This window comes from Ovis aries, chromosome 13, assembly GCF_016772045.2.
Source record: "Ovis aries strain OAR_USU_Benz2616 breed Rambouillet chromosome 13, ARS-UI_Ramb_v3.0, whole genome shotgun sequence".
NCBI classification, from domain to species: Eukaryota; Metazoa; Chordata; class Mammalia; order Artiodactyla; family Bovidae; genus Ovis; species Ovis aries.
In genome coordinates, this window is record NC_056066.1 from 2779743 (window position 1) to 2802463 (window position 22721).

At 39.8% G+C, this 22721-nt stretch overlaps 1 protein-coding gene and 1 non-coding gene across 3 annotated transcripts in view; one reads left to right on the plus strand and one right to left on the minus strand.

The window, feature by feature from the left end:
* The window catches only part of PAK5 (p21 (RAC1) activated kinase 5), a 423702-nt gene that overhangs the window by 388794 nt on the left and 12187 nt on the right, over positions 1–22721 (minus strand). The gene's annotated exons all lie outside the window — the stretch shown is intronic.
* On the plus strand, positions 13492–13600 carry LOC114117653 (small nucleolar RNA SNORA1). The gene has a single exon (XR_003591318.1). It is a non-coding gene; the product is annotated as a small nucleolar RNA SNORA1 (small nucleolar RNA).

Sequence of the window (22721 nt, forward strand, 5' to 3'; positions counted from 1 at the left end):
TTGGCCACCTGAAGTGAACAGTCAGTTCACGGGAAAAGACCCTGATGCTGAGAAAGATTGAGCGCAGAAGGAGAAGAGGGTGACAGAGAATGAGATGGCTGAATGGCATCACTGATTCAATGGGCATGAATTTGGGCAAACTCTGGGAGATGGTGAGAAACAGGGAGGCCTGACGTGCTGCAGTCCATGGGGTTGCAAAAAGTCAGATATGACTTGGCAAGTGAACAACAACAACAACAAGCATTTTCATAACACTGAATATCCGGCTTACAACACTCAAATGAGAGCCACTTTCTCCAAAGATTCATAAGTATATTTCCCCAGCTACCCTTGCTGCTCGGAGTCTTTGGTCACAGATGCCCCTTGCTGCTTTCTCTTCCTTTTGGACAGTGGTTCTGAGACTTCTTTGCTCCTGGAAGTCTTTTACAAATCATGATTCTAACACCTCAGATCAATTCAACCAGAATCACCTGGAATGTGGTCCAGATATCAGTATTTTTTTAATTGAAGTATAATTGATTACAATTTTCTGTTTGTTTCAAGTGTACAGCAAAATGATTCAGTTATACATACATTTTTTCAGATTCTTTTCCCTTATAGGTTATTTCAAAACATCGAGTGGAATTCCCTGTGCTATACAGTAGGCCCTTGTTTGCTTTATATATAGTAGTGTGTATATGTTAATCCCAACCTCCACCTCCTAATTTATCCCCCCCACCTTTCCTTTGTGATAACCATACATTTGTTTTCTATGTCTGTAAGGCTATAAAGCTTCCCTGGTGACTCAACACGTAGCCAAAGTTGACAGCTACTCCTTCATAAAGGCACAAATATCAGCAAGACAAACCAAGAGTGTATCAAAGACAGTATTTACTAGATTTAATTTTCCAGATATTTGCTTTTTTGACATCTCCAGACATTACAATTTATAATTCCATCTCTTTATACCAAATTTGAAATAATATTTTGAGCTGTTAAGATTATCTCCTTGCAAAATGTACTTTATCTGCTAATACTCCAGTGGAAAATTAGTTTAATATGGATTAACAAAAATTATAAAGTCAGGTTCTCCATTTCTTGACATAGATGAATAAAAGATCTACAAAGTTGTTACACTATAAATACACCCACATAGATATACACATACACATACATATAAGTATACAGAGCTGGAGATATTCAGGAAGTAAGTCTTCAAATAACTCTAGTGATTGGGAAACACTACCAAGAGCAGCTCACAGAAGAGACATCTGGTCGCCACATTAGCAATGGAAGCAGTATAAGGGTTTACAGAGCTGCATGATTTTGCTGCACATTTTCATACATTCTGTGTTGCCCAAGCACTACTTGAATATCTTCTCAATGACTGTGGAATATTTCAATTGAGTAAAATAAGCACCAGACTGTTGACAAAGTGCTGGCCGAGGATCCCCTCCTTACAAATTTTTCTGCCCCCAAATCTGATCAAATTTGATTTCTTGAAAAGCACTTATCCAGTTTTTGATAAGACTTACCACAGACCACACAATAATTCTTAAAAACTACTAAAATTCCCATACATCCTCTGTCTCCCACCTACCCCAAAAGAAATGTGTTCCCAAAATTTAGAGAAAAGAGGAGAGAGACAGAGACAGAGACATCTGTTTTATTAAGAAAGAATGGTCTAGTAAAATGGCACACTGAAAGCTATTTAATCATCACGTCTAACAACATGGAGAGAAGAGAAGGGGGAGGAGGCACTGTGACCCGAGGCTGGCTCCGTCCACCTGGCGTGGGGACATGACCCTGTGAAGCCAAGTGGCCCATGGAACCCAATGACCACAGCTGCAGTCAACCAAGCTGGTCTCCACAACTAGAAACTCAGCCATTCCTATAGCTACATGTCTATCTAGGTCTTCAAAGTATGAACGCATGTAAGAATTAAAGATTTTAAAATTTAAAAAATAAAAAACTACAACAAACAAACAAACAAACAACAACAAAAAAAAACAAAGTGTGTAGCCCAAAACCTGAATGCAGGTATTTCTCTTACAAAATGTTATATTTAAATACCCTTCAAAAATGTTAAGGCATCATAAGCTCACACAGCCCGTCGAGCAGTGCAAAGCTGGGTGGTGGAAAAAGTCACTGTGCTCCCTAAAGCCCTCTGCACACCTCCTTCACATCCCACCTCCATCGCCTGTGGAGTCAGAATGTCTTGTTCAAACACTGGCTGAACCAGTTTCCCACTTAGTGACTTGGAACACGGTAACTTCATCTCCATCAGCACCAGTTTCCTTATTTTTATAACAGGGAAAATTATAGCAACTACAACACCTATCTCACATATAAGTGTTTGTGCTTAGTTGCTCAGTTGTGTACAACTCTTTGTGATCCTATGGGATTCTCCAGGCAAAAAGACTGGAGTGAGTTGACCTTTCCTACCCTAGGGGATCTTCCTGACCCAGGGATTGAACCCTCATCTCTTACATCTCCTGCATTGGTAAGAGGATTCTTTACCACTGAGCCACCTAGATGGCCCAGTAAGCAGTAAACCAGGAGATAATTTATACCAAAAACTCCGAAGTATTTATCTACTGAGCAGTTTCCCATGAGGGAAAGAAAGAAATGGGAAAAAGGACATATTTCTTTTAAGAATCAGATGAAAATGTTCATTGTGATTTCTTGATAACAAATGTACTCTGGCCTTTGTCTCATTATCTAACTGTATTAATAATACTACTTTTTTTTTACTTTATATTTATTTATTTGTTAATTTTTACTTTATTTTACTTTACAATACTGTATTGGTTTTGCCATACATTGACATGAATCCACCACGGGTGTACATGAGTTCCCAAACATGAACCCCCCCTCCCACCTCCCACCCCATATCATCTGTCTGGATCATCCCCATGCACCAGCCCCAAGCATCCTGTATCCTGTATAAAACACAGACTGGCGATTCGTTTCTTACGTGATAGTATACATGTTTCAATGCCATTCTCCCAAATCATCCCACCCTCTCCCTCAGAGTCCAAAATTCTGTTCTACACATCTGTGCTTCTTTTGCTGTCTCGCATACAAGGTCATCATTACCATCTTTCTAAATTCCATATATATATATATATATATGTGTGTGTGTGTGTGTGTGTGTGTGTGTGTGTGTGTGCGTGTGTGTGTGTGCGTGTGTGTGTGTGTGTGTTAGTATACTGTATTGGTGTTTTTCTTTCTGGCTTACTTCACTCTGTATAATTGGCTCCAGTTCTTTTATACCTAAAACTTTAAGTAGGCGAGTATAAATGCCACAAGGTTAATGTCTGTCTATATACTATTATTCTTTCCAACTCATTCTTTCAATGCAGGGATTGAACCCAGGTCTCCTGCATTGCAGGTGGATTCTTTACCAGCTGAGCCACAAGGGAAGCCCATATACTACTTATTTTCTAAAATTAACTTTCCAGTCCCAACTATGAGTTGTTGGAACAACAATACTTGAGATAAGATGTTTTGAGTCATTACTTTGTGCCAGGCCTTGGTCTAAACACTTTTTGTTCCTTAAAATACATATATAGTCTCACACGTATATACTATATATATACACATATATATATACACACATATATTTTAAGGAATGAAAAGCTATATATACATATTATATACAGTCTCACATATATATCCTACGTGTGTGTGTGTGTGTGTGTGTGTATATATATATATATATATATATTTTTTAAGGAACAGAAAGTGCCTAGACCAAGGTCTGGCACAAAGCAATAACTCAAAACTATTTATTATTATTAGTTAGCTATTATTTCTCTTTTACATCCAAAATTCCTTGAAGTTAACATGTATTACTTTATTATAATGTACTTCATTATAGTATACATGCCTATATATAATAATGTATTGATTAAGATGAAAGGTTCTGGGACTGGTTAAGCTTGGTTTGGAATCGAAGATACTTGCTAGGAGCCCTTCATTAAATCTGCTTTTCAAGGAACAATTATAAGTGCCAACATGTGCTAACCACTGCTCTAGTTCTTGGTGATAGACTATTAAGACAAAAGACACTGCTATGAGACTAAAAGGTCAAGCTACAATCTAGGAGAAATATTTGTAAAATATAGATGTAACAAAGGACTTTTATTTGGAATATATTTTTAAAACCTCATAATCAATAAGGAAAACAGCCCAATTTTTTAAATGAACAAAATATTTAAACAGATGCTTCACTAAAGAATATATACAAATGGCAAGTAATGCATTAAAAATGCTCAACACCATCAGTCATTAGGGAAATATGAATTAAAACCATGAGATGCCACCACTCCCACTAGATGAGATAAAATGAAAAACAAAGATTGTTCAAAGTGCTGGGAAGGATATGGACAACTGAAATTCTTATACAGAAAACAGGATGACAGTTTTTTATGGAGTTAAGTTGACCTACCATATGAACTAGCAATTCCACACTTATATACAATACACAAGGGAAGTGAAAGCACATGCTTGAAAGTTTTATATGTCGACATTTCTAGCGGCATATTTATAATGGACAAAAACTGGAATCAAATCAAATGTCCATCAATAATTCTTACATGCGTTCCCATTAAAATTAAAAAAATAAAAAACTAAAAAAAAAAGACATCTAAAAAAAAAAAAAAAAAAAAAAAAAACAAACAAATGTCCATCAATAGATGAATGGATAAGCTGTAGTATATTCATACAATAAAACACTACTCATCAACAACAGGAAATAAACTGTTGATATGTGCAACAACATGACTTTCAAAGTATGCTAAGTGAAAAGAAAAGAGTATATTGTTTATGATCCAATTTATACAAGATTCTAAAAAATGCAAAGTAATGTATAAGTGACAGAAAGCAAATTGGCAGTTGCCTGGGATGGGAAATGCAGGGAGAAGAGGGAAACGGCAATTATAAGGAGCAAGAGCAGACTTTTGGGGGTCACTGTGTCACTATCTTGGTTGTGGTAATGGTTTTATGGGTGTATACATTTATCAAAACTCAGTGTAAAAAATATATATGGATTATTATATGACAATTATGCTGGAAAAAACCTGAAAGAGAAACATAAGCAAGACAAAAATGTAAAACAAGGTCTTCACCTTTGTAAGACTAGATTTTAATGGGAGTGGAGTTAGAAAATGTCTAAATAAATACATACCACATGGTGTATACCATGTAGTTTCAGAATTAAAATCAATTCCCACAGTGCTCACCAAAATATATATATTCAAGAATGTCACCACAGCATTGTTTGTAATAGCCCCAAGCTGAAAATGAGTAAATGCCCATCAACAGCAGCACAGATGAAATAAATTAGGTATATACACAGTGAAGTGAAGTCACTCAGTTGTGTCCAACTCTGCGACCCTGTGGACTGTAGCCTACCAGGCTCCTCTGTCCATGGGATTTTCCAAGCAAGAGTACTGGAGTGAGTTGCCATTTCCTTCTCCAGGGGATCTTCCTGACCCAAGGATTGAACCCAGGTCTCCCGCATGGTAGGCAGACGCTTTACCATCTGAGCCATTAGGGAAGTCCATATATATACATATATGCACAGAGAGGAACACGATACAGCACTGAGAATGAATAAATTAGTTCTACATATAAAAACATAGGAGAATATCAGAAATGAAACACTGAGGAACGAAGCTGGGCCCAAATAAGGACTTCCTCTGAGATTCCAACTGCAGTCACTGCTAATAGAGGTCAGGACAGTGGTTACTCTGAGCTCATAGTGACTCCAAGGGAACACCAGGAGGGCTTCCGGGTGCTGATGACATACCCGTGGTGGATTCATGTCAATGTATGGCAAAACCAATAGAGTATTGTAAAATAAAGTAAAAATAAAAAGTTAAAAAAAAAAGATCCCTTTACTTTTTGTATATATGCTAATCTTCAATGAAAAATATTTTATTTTTTCAATTTTATTGAAGTATAGTTGATTTCCGAGTGAACTCCGGGAGATGGTGATGGACAGGGAGGCCTGGCGCGCTGCGATTCATGGGGTCGCAAAGAGTCGGACACGACTAAGCGACTGAACTGAACTGAACTGATAGTTGATTTACAATATTAAATATATGTGTATATATATTACATATATGTACAAATACATGTGTGTGTATATATATATATATATATATATATATATATATTCTTTTCAATTATGGATCATCACAGGATATTGAATATAGTTCCCGGTGCTACTACAGTAGAACCTTGTTGATGATCTATGACATATACAATAGTTTGCACCTACTAATCCCCAAACTCCCAATCTTTCTCTCTCCCACCCACTCTGTCCCTTGGCAATCACGAGTCTGTTCTCTTTGACTACGTTTCTGTTTTGTAGATAGGTTCCTTTGTGTTGTAGTTCAGATTCCACATATAAGTGATACCACATGGTATTTGTCTTCTCTTTCTGACATACTTCATTTAGTATGATCATCTCTAGTATGATCATCTCTAGACTCAGCTACTATCCATATTACTGCAAATGACATTGTTTCATCCTTAATAAAAATATTTTAAGTAAAATCAATATGAAGTCACATGATATGATAGGGATTGCCTGGCTATTTGAGGCTGGACATCAGAAACACTCTTTGAGCAGGAAGCACTGAATTTGAGCCCTCAGCAATAAGAATGAACCAGGTGGGGCTAGATCCAACGAGACTCCAGTACTGGAGTCTTCCCTGCAGGGTCACAGCTTACCCTTTGTCATCATAAAATCATAAAAATCACAAAAATCATCCGCTACCTTTGTCACATAAAATTCAGCTGACATTTTCAAAACAAATATTCAGCTGCTTCTATTGTGAAAATTAAAGAAGGCCGAGCTTTTGAAAAGGAAAACAGAGAAAAACATAAACTCAGAAAGAACACCCCCTTGAACTATATTTCTGCTCACTGTTCTTTATGCCTCTTGGTCTAAGAAAATGATCTCAGAAAAAACTTTCTTTTCTGGAAAGAGAGGAGAGCTTAAACCTTCTCTTTTCTGGAGAAGAAGATGGAGAAATATATGTATTTTTCAAGAAGGTAATCCAAAAGGAGGTAAAAGGAAGAGAAAGGGGGGAGTCTGAACTGTCAATCCATCAACATGGGACGGGGCCAAGTTGTATAGAAGAATAAGGATGCACAATAACCAACAATGCAAACAATGTCAGGGAAAGCAAATACACCTGAACAGATGCACACAAACCTGATGTCCCTCAGGCCACTCATATATTAATCTTTGAATGGACAGGTGAAATTATCATAAAGTATTTACCTGATAAAATTCCATGGAAAAAGACTGGAAACATTATGGTTTCAGAGAGGCTGGAATGAGCCAGAATTTCAAGTCTGCCACTTTCTCAAGATGAAGCAGTAGGATAGCAAGATAACGGCCAGATCAGAACCCAGTAGGCACCAAACCCTCACAAGTTGGTAGAGCTTATTCAGGTGAATACCCCCACAGCAGACCTTTGCTATAGAAATGCTGGCACAGATACAGTTTCCCACTACATTGCTGGCACAGTTACTGAGTCTGGCAGCCAGAATTGGTGTAGGCAGTGTGGCCAGCAAATTGCAGAAGATGATGAAGATGGCCGCACTGATGACAAACTGTTCCATGATGATGGATGGGTAGTGCAGTGGGAGACAGACGGCCACACAGTGGTCCTAAGCCGTGACCAGAAAGGCAGAGGACTCCACGGGAAGGGACATAATCATGATGAACATCTGCAGAAAGCAGCCCACAGAGCTGATGGGCTTCATGTCGAGCCAGAAGATGAGCAGCACCTGCCAGAATTATCTTCAAGAGCTGTGCATTCACTCCCACCCTAGGATATTCCTTAGATAACTTCAAGCACTCATATCCCCAAACCACAGTCCCATAATCCTAGCTGGAACAGTGTCCTAATTTCAGATACCTCCTATGTGCCTCCCAACCTCCAGAGCCTGACTTATACACTTTTCAACTATAGATCACACCCTTTTGTTTAAAATCATTTATTTCTAGTCTGTCTTCTCTTGATCTCTAGAGTTCTTACCCTAACTTAAGATGGACACATCTGCTCATCTAAATGTATCACAAGGACATCAAATCCAGTAAGTCCAATACTTAAATTTGGACACCTTCCAACCTCTCCTTATACATAAGAAACATTTTCCAATTATTCCTACCTCAGTATATGACATAAATATACATCCAGTTAAATTTTTAAAGTTTTTTTAATGTTGACCAGTTTTAAAGGCTTTATTGAAGAATAAATATTGTTACAAAAAAAAGAATGCATGAACATCCCAAACCAAACAAAATGTTAGGTGTACAATGTTGAAGTAGAACGTATGCTGGCAGATAGGACTGTAGTAATAATACAAACAAGTGACTGGACATCATTTCAACTAAATAATAATAGCCAAAATAACAGTTGTTACCAAAGTACTTTCCAATTGATCTCATTCAAAACATGAAGCTAATAAAACATGAAGCTATAAGGACAACACAATAGCAAATCACAGACAGGAAAATGTACTCTGTGTTAGAAAGTCAAAAAAAGAAATCATCACAAGTTCAGGGCTTGGGTGTATACACTTCATGTTACTTCCATGCAACAGTCAATATGCCCCCACTAACCCACTTAATTTCCCTGAGAGACATTTAGGTTGCAATTATCACTGATTTTCCTCCCATTAAGAGAGGGTTTGAATATGCAAATTACTTTCATTATAATTTCATACTAAATCAGTATATCCACACAAATCTATTTCTTACCAAAGTTCCAAAATAGAAAAGCAGATGTACAATGGCAAAATTAGGACACCAAGATGAAAAGCAAAGATCATAAGAGGATGAGGGAAAAGAATCTATGTAGCGTGTCTTTGAAAGCTTCTATTTCTTGGAAAAATAGATATTTTCAAATATTATTGGACCCATTATGGGTCCAATCAACGCTGCCCAAATTATGTGGCCAGGGAAAATGCACTGGGCCAGAAAACTTTGTGGAGAATATGATTACATTGGGCAATTTTACTTTTATCTACTCTAAGAAAAAAAAGCAAAACAAAACTGTTTTCAAGATCACATCTACCGTCCCTGCTTCTGATAATGGCATCTAGACAATCATTACGGGCTTCCCTGGTGGCTCAGAGGGTCAAGTGTTATGGGTCTTCTCTCTTCCCACTCTCTGTCCAGATGGTTTGGGAAAAAGTCACTCTACTCTGACTTCTGACTCCAGGGATGGGTTTGGTCTCCCTCCCAAGGAGTCAATGAAAAACAGACATTCCTTCAAGAGACATGAATTAGACTAGGAATGGACACTGTTATCTGACCTATAAAAGTACTACTGGGATTCAAACCTGAGACCTGAACTCTAAACCTGGAGCAGTGGGGGTGGGTGTGGGGAAGGGGGTTATCTTGCCAACAAAATGCGAGGCCATGCCAGAGAATGAAACCCACAAAGAAACAAGCAGCGCTGAGAGAAGGGGAAGAAGGGACACCATGACTATAGTTTTGTGCTCTTGATCCAGCTGGACTTCTGGACTTTTCAGCTATACAGATGAATAACCTCCTAGTTTTCTTGGTACCCTTTGGCTTGGATTTCTGAGTTGAGTCTCTTTCAAGCAAAAGAATCCTATTGAAGATACTCATTCTCTACTTCCCATAGCATCTGGCTGCAAATATAACTTTAGCCTGAATCAAGAAGTAGAGATCAGGAAAAGGAAAGCTTATTTTCTTTAAAAGTATTTGATAAAACTCAAACCTCGCCTTGGTGCAGAAGACCCCTCTTTATTAAACTGGGCCAAACTTACTTTTTAGGGCTTTCCAGGTGGAGGTAAGAACCTGCTTGCCAATACAGGAGATGTTTAAGAGACACAGGTTCAATCCCTGGGTAGGGAAGATCCCCTGGAGAAGGGCATGGCATCCCACTCCAGTACTCTTGCCTGGAGAATCCTCATAGACAGGGGAGCCTGACAGGCTATAGTCCATGGGGTCACAAGAAGTTGGACATGACTGAAGCAACTTAGCATTCAAACTTCTTTTTTTCTGGTAGATACAAAGCAAATGTATACTTACAATTTTAATTTGTAGTTTAATCTCTTAAACGTAAGAGACAATTTCATTCATACAAATTGATGGAAGTACATAAAAATGTGAGGATCTCTGAATCAGCTGCTTCAGACTCTGAATTTCTACACAAAGCATTTCATGCTCTTGCCAGTCTCCTTAAGACTACTATCACCATCACTGTGACCACCACAAACTTCTTCCTCAAACTGAATAGGTAACTTTCTTTCCTTCAAAGATTTTTTAAAAAAGGATTCAGACAGGAACTTTGAGCTTCCCACCCATCAAGTTTCACTGAATCTATCTCATCTTCATTCCTGCATCAGGAGAATAAGCGTCTTGTCCATTCCTCCGTGTGCCTGTACTCTGAGTTCATCTCCAAACATCAATTTTCAGGTCTCTCAACTATGAAAGTCCGTCTCTAATTTACAGCTGAATACATCCTATCAACATTTAAACATGCTCATCTCATCAATTTTTATATAAAATGCTCTCCCTCAATCCAACATTCTATTTCAGTTATACCTTCTAGAACTGTCTTCACTCACTGTCTCCTTATATATTAATACCTGCTCCCCATCGCAGCATCCTCAAAGGAGAAATGAAGGCAATGTGCACCCCCATGAGGATCACTATTTGGGTTAAGGGACAAGAACAGGCGAAATATTTTACACAAAGCCAATACATAGTCAAGTCTCAACAAGTCACAACATGTACAGCTGGCCCTTGAACAACATAAGCTACTTACAGCCTGTTTTTTTTTTTTCAACAACAAATACTATAGTTCTAACATTAGTTGGTTGAATCCAGGGATGCAGAACTTCGGATACAAAGGACTCATATAAAAAGGGCTGACAAAGGAATTCCCTGGTTGCCCAGTGGTTAGGACTCTGTGCTTTCACTGCCAAGAGCACGGGTTCAATCCCTGGTTGACAAACTAAGATCCCACAAGTTAAGACAGTAAAAAAAAAAAAAAAAAAGCTGACTGTAAATTATACATAGATTTTTTTTACTGGATGGAGGGTCAGTGTCGCAAATCCCTATGTTGCTCAAGGGTCAACTTTATTTCGGAAAGATTTATTGAGCAACTCTGTGTGAAGGGTGTCATGTGAGAGGCTTTATTATTAATATAAACACATAAAATCTAACTTCTTCCCTGAAGCCTCTCACAGTCCAGAGTGAGATCAAGAGGACAGAAAATACGATCACATGGTATGCTGAGCCATTCTAGAGTCTGGACCAAATCAATGGCAAGGCAAGCAGAAACACAGCAGAAGGCCAAGCAGGCTGTAATCCTGAAGGACTACAGCACTCCAGGAGGCCTCGTTCACATGGACCAGAGGGTAATGATGCTCCCTTAGCTTTATAACATGGAGGTCCTGAATATAAAGGAATTGGATAGTGAACCTGGAATTTCTGTCTGAAGTGAAGTGAAGTGAAAGTCACTTAGTTGTGTCTAACTCTTTGCAAGTCCATGGAATCTCCAGGTTGGAATACTGGAGTGGGTAACCATTCCCTTCTCCAGGGGATCTTCCCAACCCAGGGATTGAACCCTGGTCTCTTGCATTGTGGGCGGATTCTTTACCATCTGAGCCACCAGGGAAGCCCAAGAATACTGGAGTGGGTAGCCTAACCCTTCTCCAGCAGATCTTCCCAACCCAGGCATCAAACAGGGGTCTCCTACACTGCAGGTGGATTCTTTACCAGCTGAGCTACCAGGGAAGCCCATCTAGAAAGGGCAAATCTGAAACACTTAGGTTCAAGGATTCGAGCCACCAGTGATGTTAAAGAAGGACTCAATGCCAATGTTCCAGAGCCTACTCAGGACTACTCTTCCTCTGACAGCTCTTCCCCAACTTCTTTTCTTTATTCCTTTAGGAACACCAGAAATTGTGAAAGGGTGCTCTACAGGTTACTCTGCTCCAGATGGGAAAGCTCCAGCAGCTATGGTGCTGTCTGACATGAGAAAAATCTAGAAGGCTCTATGCTATACCAGTGAGGATGAGTTTTTAAAAACCATACTTCAAATCCAAGGCATAACAGCTATTATCTTAAGAAGACAAAGATCTGGGGCCTGTTAAGCATGAATACCCTACTGTCAATCACTGATAAGATTTCATCAACTTTGAATAACCCTTGTTTCCCTACAATTGTTTGAAGCTGATGGACACTTTTAAAATACTTTCCCAAACATCCTAAACCACCCCAACTGATACATTCTCGTCAAGGGATTCTTTCTGGGGTATTTTTTAATATCCTCTAGCTGACTAACTGCCTGCCCAATATCCATTCCTCACTTCTTACTGATCAAGTACATTTCAACGTGCAGTTAAAATTCACCAACATTGGGATTTTCCTGTGAGTTTAGTGATTAAGACTCCACATTCCTAATGCAGGGGGCATAGGTTTGATCCTGGGTTGGGGAAGATCTGGCATACTGCATGGCATGGCATGGCCAAAAAGAAAAAAAAATCACCAACATTTATTGTATACCCACATATTAAAATGACCAAGACTTGATCCTCTGCCCTCAGCATACCTATTACACACTCTTCTTTCTCCATGCAAAACTATTTTTAGTCTGGGGTTTCTAGCAAGATCTAGATCATGTTTATGATCAAAATCATGTTTATTATCCATGGCAATATATATAACTTTTATTTTTATTTTCTCCAACTTTCCCTACTTTGATGATATCTGTTCCCTCCCTTAAAAATGACCATGGCCTGAGCCACATTATTTGGGACACAGAGTTCCATTAATGCCTTGGAGGATATGGCTTACCCACTGGTCCACCACTGCCCTAAAAGAATGTAATTGCATTACATGGGTAAGTGATTTACTCCTGGGGAATATATCATTCTTTCTGATGCATCACAAGGTTAATTGTAGCCTTACTCCTGTCCCAATTTTCAGCATTAGATGCATTTAACCGTTACATGCTTAATTATCTAAGACTCCATTTCAGCACTTATATCATCTCATCCATTTGGATATGACTTTGAGTGCAGCCTACTCAGACTCAGTGCCCTGTTACCCAGTGTACACATGCTGTCATCATCTACAACAATAGATGGTCCTACCAATATACTTACATCTGGCCAGCAAAGGACGGAGCCTTTGAGAACTTCCGAAAGGTCTGTGAAAGTTTTCAGGAACAGGCTAGCAGATAACAAGTATGGACACATGGGCCCTTTAAGTCCACATGCCTAGGACTCCCAACAGCCGGTACACAGATACCCAACACTGCCATCCCAGGGGGATGTCTAATATCTAAAACTGAACTTCTGATTTCTCCCCCAGAAACATATTTCTCCCAGTTTTCCCTTGCTTAGCTGAAGACAATCCACTGTTGGAGTTGCTCAGACCAAAAACCTTAGCATTATTCCAAACTCTATCTGTCTCCTAACTCAGACCAAATCCTGAGAAAACACCACCTTCAAGATATATGCAAAATTAACATGGCTCCATTGAGAACACAGGTTTTGCTTCCATCACTGTAATTCTATTGCAGTGGTGACAATGAGACCTGTAACTTTTTTTTTTTTTTTTTTGCAAGGCAGGAGACCTGGGTTTGATCCCTGGGTCAGGAAGATCCCCTGGAGAAGGGAATAGCTACCCACTCCTGTATTCTTGTCAGGGAAATCCATGAAAAGAGGAGCCTGGAAGGTTACAGTCTATGGGGTCGCAGTCAGACACGACTGAGCGACTAACACTTTCTTTTCATTTTCATGAGTAAAAATTGGATATAACAAGGCTTTTCAATATTAAAGAAGATGAAACAATGAACAGCAATGTACTTGCTATATTTAACTTCTAGCATCCTAAAGTAAATTGCTTGAGGAAACTGGATCCCAAAGATTATGGGTAAGGAATTTTGAAGTGTGTCTGTATCTCACCAAAGAAGCCCAACTAAAAGAATTATGGACTGACAACTGTGGACTGTGCAAATTTCTTTTTGAAAGGGCTATGGGAAGCTTGAAATGCTATAGTTCATGGGGTTGCAGAGTCAGAAATAATTTGGCAACTGAACAAAAATAATCTTATCTTGAAGATTATGATTTTGGAGGAACTAAGGTGATTGGCAGTGGACAGAACCAGAATATGTGAATTTCCTTAAAAACTTATTGACTTAAACAGTTTTTCCTAGCTTTTAGTTTTGTTGATATTTCTTATAGTCTCCTTTGTTTCTCTTTCATTTATTTTTGTGCTAAACCCAAGCAAACATTATCCTCAATGGTGAAAAATTGAAAGCATTTCTTCTGAAGTCAGAACAAGATAAGGGCGCCCACTCTCACCATTCAACATAGTTTTGGAAGTTTTAGCCACAGCAATCAGAGAAGAAAATGAAATAAAAGGAATCCAAATTGGAAAAGAAAAACTAAAACTCTGTTTGCAGATGACATGATCCTCTACATAGAAAACCCTACAAAAGAAAGACACCACCAGAAAATTACTAGAGCTAATTAATGAATATAGGAAAGTTGCAGGATATAAAATTAACACACAGAAATCTCTTGCATTCCTATACACTAACAATGAAATTAAGAAAACAATTCCACTCACCATCACAATGAAAATAATAAAATACTTAGGAATAAATCTACCTAAAAAAACAAAAGACCTATATATAGAAAACTATAAAACACTGATGAAAGAAATCAAAGATGGCACAAATAGATGGAGAAATATACCATGTTCATGAATTGGAAGAATCAATATAGTGAAAATGAGTATACTACCCAAAGCAATCTATAGATTCAATGTAATCCCTATCAAGCTACTGATGCTATTTTTCAGAGAACTATAACAAATAATTTCACAATTTGTGTGGAAATACAAAAAAGCCTCAAATAGCCAAAGCAATCTTGAGAAAGAAGAATGGAACTGGAGGAGTCAACCTGCCTGACTTCAGACTATACTACAAAGCCACAGTCATCAAGACAGTATGGTACAGGCACGAAGACAGAAATATAGATCAATGGAACAAAATAGAAAGCCCAGAGCTAAATCCACACACATATGGACACCTTATCTTTGACAAAAGAGGCAAGAATAAACAATGGAGAAAAAACAATCTCCTTAACAAGTGATGCTGGGAAAACTGGTCAATCACTTGTAAAAGAATGAAACTAGAACACTTTCTAACACCATATACAAAAATAAACTCAAAGTGGGTTAAAGATATAAATGTAAGACCAGAAACTATAAAACTCCTAGAGGAAAATACAGGCAAAACATTCTCTGATATAAATCACAGCAGGATCCTCTATGACCCAGCTCCCAGAGTATAGGAAATAAAAGCAAAAATAAACAAATGGGACCTAATTAAACTTAAAAGCTTTTGCACAATGAAGGAAATTATAAGCAAGGTGAAAACACAGCCTTCAGAATGGGAGAAAGTAATAGTAAATGAAGCAACTGACAAAGAATAATCTCAAAAATATACAGGCAACTCATGCAGCTCAATTCCAGAAAAATAAATGACCCAGTCAAAAAATGTACCAAAGACCTAAACAGACATTTCTCCAAAGAAGACATACAAATGGCTAACAAACACATGAAAAGATGCTCAACATCACTCATTATCAGAGGAATGCAAATTAAAACCACAATGAGGTACCATCTCATGCCAGTCAGAATGGCTGCTATCAAAAAGTCTACAAACAATAAATGCTGGAGAGGGTGTGGAGAAAAGGAAACCCTCTTACACTGTTGGTGGGAATGCAAACTAGTACAGCCACTATGGAGAACAGTATGGAGATTCCTTAAGAAACTGGAAATAGAACTGCCATATGATTGTACTGTTGGGCATATGATTGTATTGTTGGGCATACAATTTCTGGGACTGTATGACCAGCAATCTCACTGCTAGGCATACACACCAAGGAAACCAGAATTGAAAGAGACACGTGTACCCCAATGTTCACTGCAGCACTGTTAACAATAGCCAGGACATGGAAGCAACCCAGATGTGCATCAGCAGATAAATGGATAAGAAAGCTGTGGTACATATACACAATGGAATATTACTCAGCTATTAAAAAGAATGCATTTGAATCAGTTCTAATGAGGTGGATGAAACTGGAGCATATTATACAGAGTGAAGTAAGCCAGAGAGAAAAACACCAATACAGTATAATAACACAAATATACGGAATTTAGAAAGATGGTAACAATGACCCTATATGTAAGACAGCAAAAGAGACACAGATATAAAGAACAGACTTTTGGACTCTGTGGGAGAAGGCGAGGGTGGGATGATTTGAGAGAATAGCATTGAAACATGCATATCACCATATGTGAAACAGATCACTAGTCCAGGTTCGATGCATGAGACAGGGTGCACAGGGCTGGTGCACTGGGAGATGGGATGGGGAGGGAGGTAGGAGAGGGGTTCAGGATGGGGAACACATGTACACCAATGGCTGATTCATGTCAATGTATGGCAAAAACCTCTACAAACAATATTATAAAGTAATTAGCCTCCAATTAAAATTAATTTACAAAAAATATGGAAACCATTTTGCCTATATTACATGTAATTTTTAAAAAAATCATTATACTTTGTGCAGAAAAATAAAATAGGTAAGTGAGAACTGGGTCACTTCTCACAAGTGTCACTGCCACAAGCCTAGTGAATCATCATCATCTCTTGTTTGAATCTATCACGTCCACCAGACTTCTTCCTCTGCCACTCTCAAGAGAGGCCAAAGTGACTCATCTAAACTATGTCAGCTCCTGAACTCTGCTCAGATCTCTCCAGTGACTGCTCTCCTCCCTGACCTCATCTCCTTCGGCTCCTGCCCTCATTCACTCTGTTCCAGCCACACTGGCCTCTCTGTACTTCCTCAACCAACTGGGCATCCCATCCTTTGCATGGGGCTCTCTCTGCCAGTGATGCTCTTCCATATGAAACAAGGGTAGTTTACACAGGTAAACTTTCACTTTCCACCTCCAAGTGCCACCTTCTCACTGTGGCCTATCTCGATCCTCCATTTAGTACTGCATCCCTTCCTGCCATCATCTCAGCACTTCTGATCCCTCTTAGTGACCACTCTATTTTTACAAAGCACAAATCCCCTTCTTACACTCTATGCATTTACGTCTGATGTTTATGTCTGCTGTCTGCTTCTTCCCACACAGGAGGGATTTTCATCTCTGTTCACTGATGTGTCCCCATCTGCTTAAGGGCCACCCCAAATAAACACAGAGGTGCCCAATGAATGCCCACTAAATGGATGAATAACTAGCTGGGGACAGTAACTGTAAGATATTTCCTATTTTTCCTCTAATCTGTCAAAGGACAAAGCAGAAGCAAGCAAACACCACCCTAATAGGGAGACCCAACTAGCCTCTTCATTTTAATCCTAGCTGTTAAGTGATTAACTTAGACCGAAGGTTTTTCTGTTTCCTGGTGACACCTACAGCCATTGAATACCCTGTAGAAAATTCCCTTCAATGTGCTTTGTGTTTAAAATAAAATTGAAGTCTGGGGAAAAAAAGGGAGGGGGACCACTTTCTGAAGTCTTCTCTCACTCCTCTGCTGCTGTTGTTGCTGTTAAGTCGCTTCAGTCGTGTCTGACTCTGTGCGACCCCATAAATGGCAGCCCACCAGGCTCTGCCGTCCTTGGGATTCTCCAGGCAAGAACACTGGAGTGGGTTGCCATTTCCTTCTCCAATGCATGAAAGTGAAAGGGGAAAGTGAAGTTGCTCAGTTGTGTCCAACTCTTAGCAACCCCATGGACTGCAGCCCACCAGGCTCCTCCATCCATGGGATTTTCCAGGCAAGAGTACTGGTGTGGGTTGCCATTGCCTTCTCCACTCACTCCTCTAGCTCAAGCAAATAAAAACTATGGGGATAGCTTTGGACTTTTCTATCTCATTTGTTTTTCATTACTTGTTTTATTATTACTTTTTAGTAAGGCACAGGGATACCATTTTTCTCTGTCACCCTAGGGGATTCCAATATTGATTTTGAGATTTTTCTAGCCATTCTATAGAATACATATTATTTATAAGTTTCTACTTTACTTCTGTGGGCATATTTGCATTCTGAATGTTTTAGATTTTCCAGATGATAATGTATCATGAAATATGATAACATCCTTTTGATATTCCCATTGTTGTTCAGTTGCTAAGTTGTGTCCAACTCCTTAGCAAAGAAATCATATAGTCTTGAGATGGTTAGATGGCATCACTGACTTAATGGACGTGAGCTTGAGCAAACTTCAGGAGACAGTGAAGGACAGGGAAGCCTGGTGTGCTGCTTTCTATGGGGCACAATAAAGAACAGAAACTGCATGGAACTAACAGAAGCAGAAGATATTTTAAAAAGGTGGCAAGAATACACAAAAGAACCATACAAAAATGATCTTAATGACCCAGACGACCATGATGGTGTGATCACTCACCTAGAGCCAGACATCCTGGAGTGTGAAGTCAAGTAGGCCTTAGGAAGCATCACTATGAACAAAGCTAGTGGTTGTGATGGAATTCCAGATGAGCTATTTCAAATTCTAAAAGAAGATGCTGTTACAGTGCTGCACTCAACATGTCAGCAAATTTGGAAAATTCAGCATGGCCACAGGACTGGAAAAAGTCAGTTTTCATTCCAATCTCAAAGAAAGGCAAAGCCAAAGAATGTTCAAACTACTTACTGCACAATTTCATTCATTCCATACACTAGCAAACTAATGCTCAAAATTCTCTAAGCTAGACTTCAACAGTACATGAACCGAGAACTTCCAGATGTTCAAGCTAGATTTAGAAAAGGCAGAGAAACCAGAGATCAAATTGGCAACATCTTCTGGATCACAGAAAAAGCAAGAGAATTTCAGAAAATCATCTATTTCTGCTTCATTGACTACACTAAACCCTTTGCCTCTGTGGATCAAAACAAACTGTGGAAAATTCTTAAAGAGATGGGAATACCAGACCACCTGTCCTGCCTCCTGAGAAACCTATATGCAGGTAAAGAAGCAATTTAGAACCAGACATGGAACAAATGACTGGTTCAAAATGGGGAAAGGAGTGTGTCAAGGCTGTATATTGTCACCCTGCTTATTTAACTTATATGCAGAGTACATCATGTGAAATGCTAGGCTGGATGAAGCACAAGCTGAAATCAAGCTTGCTAGGTGAAATATCAATAACCTCAGATATGCAGATGACACCAACATTATGGCAGAAAGTGAAAAGGAACTAAAGAGCCTCTTGATGAAAGTGAAAGAAGAGTGAAAACGCTGGCTTAAAACTCAACATTCAAAAAATGAAGATCATGGCATCTGGTCCCATCACTTCATGGCAAATAGATGGGGAAACAGTGGAAACAGTGTCAAACTTTATTTTCTTGGGCTCCAAAATCACTGCAGATGGTGACTGCAGCCATGAAATTAAAAGATGCTTGCTTCTTGGAAGAAAAGCTGTGACCAACCTAGACAGCATATTCAAAAGCAGACATTACTTTGTCCATCCAGTCAAAGCTATGATTTTTCCAGTGGTCATGTATGGATGTGAGAGTTGGACTATAAAGAAAGCTGGGTGCAGAAGAATTGATGCTTTTGAACTGTGGTGTTGGAGAAGACTCTTGAGAGTCCTTTGGACAGCAAGGAGATCAAACCAGTCCATCCTAAAGGAGATCAGTCCTGGTGTTCATTGGAAGGACTGATGTTGAAGCTGAAATTCCAATATTTTGGCCACCTGATGCAAAGAGCTGACTCACTGAAAAAGACCCTGATGCTGGGAAAGATTGAGGGCAGGAGGAGAAGGGGACAACAGAGGATGCGATGGTTGGATGGCATCACTGACTTGATGGACATGAGTTTGAGCAAACTCCGGGATTTGGTGATGGACAGGGAAGCCTGGTGTGCTGCAGTCCATGGGGTCACAAAGAGTCGGACATGACTGACTGACTGAACTGAACTGATTGTTGGAAAGCTGGCTCTTAGCTTACAGTTTGCTTCATTACTTTTCAGTATATATAGAATGTTTACTTTATATCCATATCCAATATTAGAATCTGTCTCTAACTAGAAACAGAATTAATCTTTCCTTCCATGTGTCTTTCTTTTATCAAAAGTAGAAAATTATTACTAGCATACAATTTTTTTTTAAGTAAATGACTTAGATTACATTATTGCTAGGTTCCATTTCAGAATTTTAAATCATGGCATTACTCTTCTTCATTTGGACTCATTTTTTAGCCTTGGTAACATCCATTCACCCACAAACTCTATTAAAAATGAAAACCTTAAGTATGGCTGCATAAAGTGAGGTGCTAGGGGACTCAAAGATGAAGAAACCAAGTATATTCCTTAGGAATTATCAGTGTAGTACAAGAAGGGAGTCAAAGAAGAAAATAGCCTCAAAAATACTGTGACGAATGCCTTGAGAGGTCTCCCAGTGAAGGAGTCCTCGAGCCTAGAAAAGAAGATAAAGACCTCAAAGGCCTCAGGCCTGCACAAAGATAATAGCCACAAGGGCCCTTGCTGAACCACCTGACTTTGGGGATGACAAAGCTGAACTTTAAGTCCAACCCTGATACTCCGGGCAGACTGCATCCGCCCGGGACCCCCTGCCCCTGTTCATCCACAAACGGCCATCTCAGCTAAAGACTACCCAAACGTGCCGCCTAAGTCTTCCCCTATTGCTTCCACAAAACCTCCCCTTAAATATGAAGCCTCCCTGACCCCGTGTGATCTGCCTGGTCCTTAGACCGGCTGTTGCCCCTCCTTGCCTGAATAAAGGCAGCCTCCATTGAGGTTGTCTCCCCTTCTTCACTGCCTCGTCTGGAACTCTACCTACACCAGAACCTTGTGGAAGAAAGTGGAGGACGTGGACAGCTCCACACTCCCAGGTGGATTCCCAGGTGGTTCCGTGGTAAAGAATCCTCTGCCAATGCAGGAGATGCCCTGAGACTTGGGTTTGCTCCCTGGGTAGGGAAGATCCACTGGGAAAGGAAATGGCAACGTACTCAAGGATTCTTGCTTGGAAAACCCTAGACACAGAGGAGCCTGGAGGGTGACAGCCCATGTGGCCAGAAGGACTCAGCTACAACTGAGCACACACACACCAGTAGCTGGTAGGAAATTTTCAGTGAGAAGGTGATCACCAGATGAGAAGATGTTCATTTTGGAGTGGCAATGATGGCAAAGCAGAGACAGGAAGCTGGTACAAGGTCCAACTGAGAGATACTACAGGGAGATGCAGTGGGCCAGGGAAGGGCTATTCAAGAAAGTTAAGCTGATGAGACTCAAGGACTCCTTAGCTGTGAGAAGGGAGAGTGCACTCTTGCCTGGAGCGTAAGACAGGACCCAGCTTGGAGCTTGTTTTTAGTTACTGAGTCGTGTCCAACACAGTATAGTCCACCAGGCTCCTCTGTCCTGGGATTTCCTAGGCAAGAATACTGGAGTGGGTTGACATTTCCTACTCCAGGAGATCTTCCCAACACAGGGATGGAACCCGAGTCTCCTGCACTGGCAGGTGGATTCTTTACCACTGAGCCACTGTTGCAGAGAAGAAGCCAATTCTGACTCCATGTTGGAAGCGTTTCTTTGACTTGCTTTTGTTATAACCATCTAGAATGGCCTGCCTCAGAGAATCCTGTCCCTCTGCCTGACGGTTAAACTAAAGTGCCTTTGTTCAGAACCTGTCCACCTATAGATGGTAGGAAGCAAGAAATTAACACATCCACTGCCTGAGGCTTGACATTCTAGGAGATATTTGCAAGATGAATGACCTTTCTACTTTGCTTCCTTATGTCCCCCCAATGTCTGATCTACAAAAGAACCTGGCATTCAGACCCTAATAAGATGGTTAATCAGAAGCACTAGCCTGCCATCTTCTCTGTCATCTGGCTCTGCAGTTGGTCCCTTCATTGCTCAGCCCTTGTCTCTTGGATTCATTGGCCCATCAGGCAGCAAGCAGAGGGAGCTTGGACTTAGTAACACCACCAGGGAAGCCCAACTTGGAGGTAGCTAATAACTTAAAAACTTTCATAACGGGCAAAACAAACCACTCTTTAACTCAAGTTATGAATAACTGCTATTTCAATATTATTGGAAAAGTCCTTTTTTGTTTTCATGTCTCAAAAAGCTAGAGGAGAATGAACAATGTACTGAACACTACACTTTCCTTTCCAGAGGAGGAAAGCTCTACATTCCATTTCTGTAAGACTTTCTTCTTTAACCCCCTCCTCAATCAGTGTTTATGTTTTTCGAACGTAAATTATACCCACATAGCAACCGATCCTACTTTAGAGGAAGATGCTTTCTTTGAAACATGAAGTATAAGTTTTCTCCACTTCACTTGCAGGAAGCTCTCTTCCTAGGTCAGTAACTGCAGTGGAGCTAAATTGGGCAAGGAGGCAACTCACTTAAGAAAGATTAGCTGGGAAATCCATTCGCACGACACAAAGGACCTTCCTTAGATGCAAAAGGATAGAGTTCCACCTAGAAAATAGCTAAGGAGTTTCTTAAATAGAATGCCAACCTTGAATGTGAACTGAGAACTGATGCTAACAAGGACGAAATCGCAGATCTTCTACTTGCTACTGAAGGTGTGAACACCTGAGCTTGCCCCCACCCTCCCCCATCTGTAATTGATTAAAAGAGTGACGGAACCAATAATGTTGGGGAAAGCCATCTCGGTACAGTTGGAT